Source organism: Toxorhynchites rutilus, chromosome 3, assembly GCF_029784135.1.
Source record: "Toxorhynchites rutilus septentrionalis strain SRP chromosome 3, ASM2978413v1, whole genome shotgun sequence".
Lineage (NCBI taxonomy): Eukaryota > Metazoa > Arthropoda > Insecta > Diptera > Culicidae > Toxorhynchites > Toxorhynchites rutilus.
Window position 1 is genome coordinate 313,249,247 of NC_073746.1, and position 6,419 is coordinate 313,255,665.

Sequence of the window (6,419 nt, forward strand, 5' to 3'; positions counted from 1 at the left end):
ACTACACTTGATTGAAAAATCACAGAACCAAATGTATTTGGTCGCAGTGTTATATTGGTTAGAAAACATTAAAATAAACTCTTTCGCTTGCATGTTATTTTCAATGCCAAGGGGAACTGGCAAATTATTTTGCAGCAGCGGTATCTTACCGGATTCTTCCCGAAGTCCGTGGGTAATGCTAACTCGATAACCACCTGTTAATTGCACTCGATTGAAAAATTACAAAACCAAATGTATTTGGTCGCAGTATTATATGGACAGATAACGTTAAAATAAACTCTTTCGCTTGAATGTAATTTTCAATTCCTAGGGGAACTGGCAGATTATTTTGCAGCAACGATCACTTCTTTCCGGATTCTTCTCGATAACCAGCAAACGTAAAGAGTTGCGCGTGTGTGTGTGTGTGTGTGGCGGTTGCTCCGATGTCTCATACGGAACCAATTTTCGATGCTGGTATTCTCTCGGTCGTCTTCTCTTCTTCTGATGGATCGGCTTTTCTGCGCTCCGTCACAATCCCAAACAAACTGAATGCGTTTCAGGTTAGGTCAGGCCAGGTAATGAATCCTTTGATCCCTCACCATCCAGCTCGTTCAACTCGTTCAGTAACGATGTTGTCTTGTCGATGTCCTCACGAAAAATGAATGCGTTTCATGGATAGAATGGTTTTGTATTATAGAGACTTTAAACTTTTCAGTTCATTCGTCTCTAGCCTTGAGAAAGGCCCTTGGAACTCTACTCTAACTCCTGCATTATACCTCCACCCTCATTGCCTTGAGAAAGGCACTCGATCCCTCGCCGTCCAGCAACGATGTTGTCCAGTCGGTGTCCACACAAAGAATGGTGCGTTTCACCACCAGAATATCGCTTAAGTATGCTTTTTGTCCGTGACTGAATCGAAAGAAGGTGTGGTCTACGATGGCAATTTGGAAGGAAAACTAGAGGCGAATGAACTCTCTGAGTTTGAAACTTTCGGCGACTGAGCAATAATCGATTGAGAATTATGTTTTTCGCGATGTGAAACATTTTCCGTTGCGTGCGCATCCAATATTGGAAACGAACATATCCTACTGATGGGGAAGAATAATGTTCAGAAGCTTTCCTGCTGATTGCATTTGATTGAAAAATCACAAAACCAAAAGTATATGGTCGCTGCGTTATATGTTAGAAAACATTTTAAAAAAAACTCTTTCGCATGAATGTATTTTTCAATTCCCAGGGGAATTGGCAATTATTTTTCAGCAACGATAATATCTTTGCTGATACTCTCTTGGTCACCTTCTCTTCTCCTTCTGATGGCTCGGCTTTTCTGCCCTCCCTCACAGTTCCAAACAAACTGCATGTCTTTCAGGTCAGATCAGGCTAGGTAACGAATCCCTCGATCCCTTGCCGTCCAGCTCGTCCAGCACGTTCAATTACGATGTTGTCTTGTCGATATCTTCACGAAAAATGAATGCGTTTCACCACCAGAATATCGCTTAAGTATGCTTTTTGTGCGTGATTGAATCAAGAGAAGGTGTGGTTTACGATGGCAATTTGGAAGGCAAACTAGAGGGGAATGAACTCTCTGAGTTTGAAACTTTCGGCAACTGAGCAATAATCGATTGAAAATTATATTATTTTCACGATGCGAAACATTTTCCGTTGCGCGCGCATACAATATTGGATACGAAAATTTTCTACTGATGGGGAAGAATAATTTTCAGAAGCTTTCCTGTTAATTGCGATTGATTGAAAAATCACAAAACCAAATGTATTTGGTTGCAGTGTTGTATGGATAGAAAACATTAGAATAAACTCTTTTGCATCAATGTATTTTTCAATTCTGGCAGAGTATTTTTCAGCAACGATTAGTTCTTTCCAGATTTTCCTCGATACTCGAAGCCCACCAGTGGTTAATGCTAACTCGATAACCACCTGTTAATAGCACTTGATTGAAAAATCACAAAACCAATTGTATTTGGTCGCAGTATAACATGGATAGAAAACGTTAAAATAAACTCTTACGCTTGAATGTAATTTTCAATTCCAAGGGGAACTGGCAGATTATTTTGAAGTAACGTCTTTCCGGATTCTTCTCGATTTTTCTCGAAGTCCACCAACAGTGGTTAATGCTAACTTGATAACCACCTGTTAATTGCACTTGATTGAAAAATCACAAAACCAAATGTATTTGGTCGCTGTGTTATATGATTAGAAAACATTAAAATAAACTCTTTCGCATGAATGTATTTTTCAGTTCCCAGGGAAACTGGCAGATTATTTTTCAGCAACGATTGAATCTTTCCGGAATTTTCTCGATGCTGAATGGCATCCAAACGAAGAGTTCCGCGCGTGTATGTGTGTGTGTGGCGGCTGCTCCGATCTCTTCCCGAGGAACCGTTTGTGGCATCACTCTCCTCGTGATGGATTCTCTTCTCTTCGGTGCACAAACAGGCTCTTGGTGACACCGTTCATCCGCGCTTTCATGATAAACGAAGAGCTTCACCACAACAGCGACAACATGCTCCAATCGCTGTTCAATTATAACTGAGTGGGTTTACGAGCGGCGCTCGCTTATATACCGATTGGTGATTTCAATAGCCTGTTTTGAAAGCAATTTTAAGGCTATTGAAACAAGCTTTTGGATGAAAAAGTAACAAGTATATAACGCGTAGACATTTTATCTTTCGAATGATGTGTGTATCATATCATTTCGTTCAGTTGTTTAAGAGCTATTAACGGCCAAAATCTCGGTGTCCGGCGTAACGCTTTCGTTTTCGAAACTTTGATTTTACACCCCGGTATAGAAATGAAAGACGTAGTCCTACGTCAAAAACGATTTATAGACGCAGTGTATTCCTTAGGAATAGATTAAACAGACTTTACACAGTCCATCTCGCTCCCACTGGCAACTGTCCGTTTTACCCCACCAGGACAATTATTTCAATAATTCAAGTTTCAATTCTTACAACCCGTGTGCAGTTGATATAACAAACGGCTATTTTCAGGGCAACCATTTGGAGTATTTTAGGGAAACTTAATTCGAACACAATTATTCTCAACATCCACAGTCCAACGTCAAGTTCCCGTCCGCCTCTAACTCTTCAAAATTTCTATTTTTTTCATAAAAGATGCGAATTACAATCTGTACCCACCAATCTGATCATGTGTCGATGAAGAAAGAACAGATTAGGGATGTAAGCTAATATACGATAGATGTCCCAATTCGAGAACCAAAACATGAATCACAACGAATATTCGGTACCTTGGTAGTTTCGAAACGAATCGATTTCGCGAATCGCTAATAATTTAATGGTCTAGCGAGGATTACTACCAATGTTGGCGAGCGATTGGTTTGACAACCCATTTCGGAATCATTGATCACACTCAAACTCATAAAGGAAACTGAACTCGGATTCGGGCATAGATAGAGTGATGGAATTACAACGAATCACCGCGCTTTCGGTAGAGGCCCACTCATTCATGCTCAGATAGTCGGCAAAAAAATGCGTTGGGAATCAGATCGTTACCCTAAAGGTAGTAGTATCCCAACTCACTTTTTTGTGAATAAAATGCCATTATTTATGACTTGTGACTCGATTTATAAGTCGAATATTGCCCATAAAAATCTGCATACATGATATTTCTTTCCCAACTAATCGTGTTTATTATCATAACAACCCATTCGCAAATGCGAATGAGCTGAGAGAATAATCCGCTCAGCATTCGGGTTTCATTACTATGAATGATTCATAATATTTCATCCGCTCCACAACCCCATCGCCACCGGTGAAGTGGTGGAAGGGCGATAAGGTCGGTAGCTTGAACTTTACCGAGGAGTTGAATATTCAAATTGAAAGTTAAATGACTAAACCCAACACGCCATCTCGGCGATTCATTAAGATATCATCAATTATAGTTTTTTGTTTGTTTGTTTTGATACAACATTTTCCATTGAGTAACTGACAACCCAGCGAGGCATGCACAACTTCTCTAATCGCGGATCATCATCGACCTATCGTTACGAGATTATCGCCTCGGGAGAATCAAACCCTAGCGCGATGCATCGCCTCCGCTGAATAATAAAATCCCTACCTTACGGCCTTTGAATGCAAAATATTACACCTCGCGCATTAATACGCTATTAGTTCCGAGGAGTACTTGTCCCATCAACCGATCTGTATCGGATCTGTGGTAACATCACGTCGCTCTGAGTAACCGCAGATTGGGAGTGGGCGCACAGCTCAGCTGGCTACCACTACCACACGACCGGCTTCAGCAATACGTCAAATCCATGCGGTCACCACTTAGCTTCGGCGGTGGTTATGACGGCATCGATGAGTGTACCCCACTGAACAGGTTTCCTCTCCTCCCGAATGGCTTGATCATCCTGGTCTTCCAGGAACGATACAACTCTTCGGCCGTTAGTCATCGCGTCCTGTAGTAGAAAAACATTGGAATGGTTCGACTCGAGTCATCAATCATGGATTGAGGATACGGCGCGTGTATTCACGATTGGTGGTAGCTATTGTTGTTGTTTACGAGAGTGATGTAACTCGAGACGGGGAGATTCGGCAGAACATATTTAAAGATTACGTCAAAACGTGGATGGGAAGCAATTCCAGCGGGAATCGCAACCATGAAAATGAGGGCAAACGATTTACATACTAATTCGTTCCTATCGAAAAGGTCAAGTTTAAATTACAATTCACACCGAGCGATTATCGTATTCAGAATTTAAAATTATTTAAAATATTAACATGACTTCATCCCAATCGCGCTTTTTTTTATCTACAAATGCACCTTTTATTTTTTTAACGACAATCCGCAGCACGGTTCCAACCTACTTTTATGCTAATTCCGTTGCACGCTGCGGAAAAGCAATTTGCCAACCGAAGGTGGTATGTTGATTGGCAGTCGAATTGATCACATCTTGAACAGTGCGATTTGTGAGTATTGTTGTTATTACTATTTCGAACAACACACGGTATCCTCGGAGAATTCGAAAGAATAATGTTCAAGCATAGATTGCTGCTCCATGGAATCATTTCCAGCCTAAGATAAGCTACTTACTTATGTATTGACTGGTTCGGTACGGGTTGCTTTGATGTTCGAGCGTGGCTTACGTCCTGCATTTGTCACTCACCAATAGATCATGATGGGAGGCTGCTAATGGATCGTAAACTGTGCGAAAGGGGTGTAATTTGCTATCTCGAAGGTATCAATTATTGGTTCATTAGTGGTTAGAAGGAGCTTATGTGGGTGACGCCACCTGCGTTCATTAAACAGTAGTACAAGTCTGGATGGAAGCAAAATTAGGGATCGGTCTATTGTCTTTTCGGTTTCCATTAGACTCGTTTAACCCATTTTGACGTAGGATTACGTCTTTCGGGATCATATTGGGGTACAAATTGAAAACTGAAAATCAAGCACATCGTGAAAATAGTCCAATTTCAAACGCTTAAGGTGTTGCCCCACGGACGCCATTTCTAGTATATAGTGAGCTATGTGATAGAAAACTAAGGTATAGCATCGTAGAAACACCAAAACTATGAGGTGATAGTTAATAGTTATTGTTGTATTCTAAATACCTTGAAACTAATTACTTGCAATACCTTTATACATATACTTTGATTAGACAATAAACCAGTCACTAGCATCATTCAACAACGAGTTACTTTAGTTGATAACATGGTGTCAGAAGTTTATCAATTTTGAAGCAATAAATGCTTTTGGGACAGACGAATGTATAGCTAAAACGTAGATGAACTCGCGAAAAGATGTTTGAAAGTGAAATTTTGGGAGTGAACCAAATTTTCAGCAACGATTTAGGATTTTATTTAGCTGTATGACATAACCTAAAATGAGGAATATTCCCGCTCCAGCGCCTCTGAAGCTGAGAGTGGATGACGACGGAGCTGTCAAAGTTTTCAAATTGCAGTGGAGCTATTATGCGCTAGCCACAGGGGTGAACGCAATGATGGCAGTCATTGGTGTTGAAGGCGTCATTTTGGTGGAAGAGCTAAATCTTACACCTGAGGAAAAAAGCAAACCAGCAACGATTCTACAAAAAAAAGAGGAATATCTTGTTCCTGTTCGTGATCAGCGAGTAGAGCGAGCGGAATTCAACACGATTTGTCAACAGGATGAGGAAAAAATAGACGAGTTTGTCAAGCGTCTAAAGAAAAAAGCGGAAAAATGTGGATATACGGCGGCTCAACAAGAGGAAATTCTTAAAGACAGAATCATAGCGTGCATGCAGGACCATCAGATGCGAAAGGAGCTGCTGCGGGCAGGGAATCTCTCCGTGAGCGATATGGTGAAGAATGTTCAAGAACACCAGCAAATTGAAGATCTCTAAATATAAACATATGTCATCAAGTAAAGCAAATTCAAATGAAACGTTCAGAGTGACCACAACTAAGAATCTGGAGAAGCCT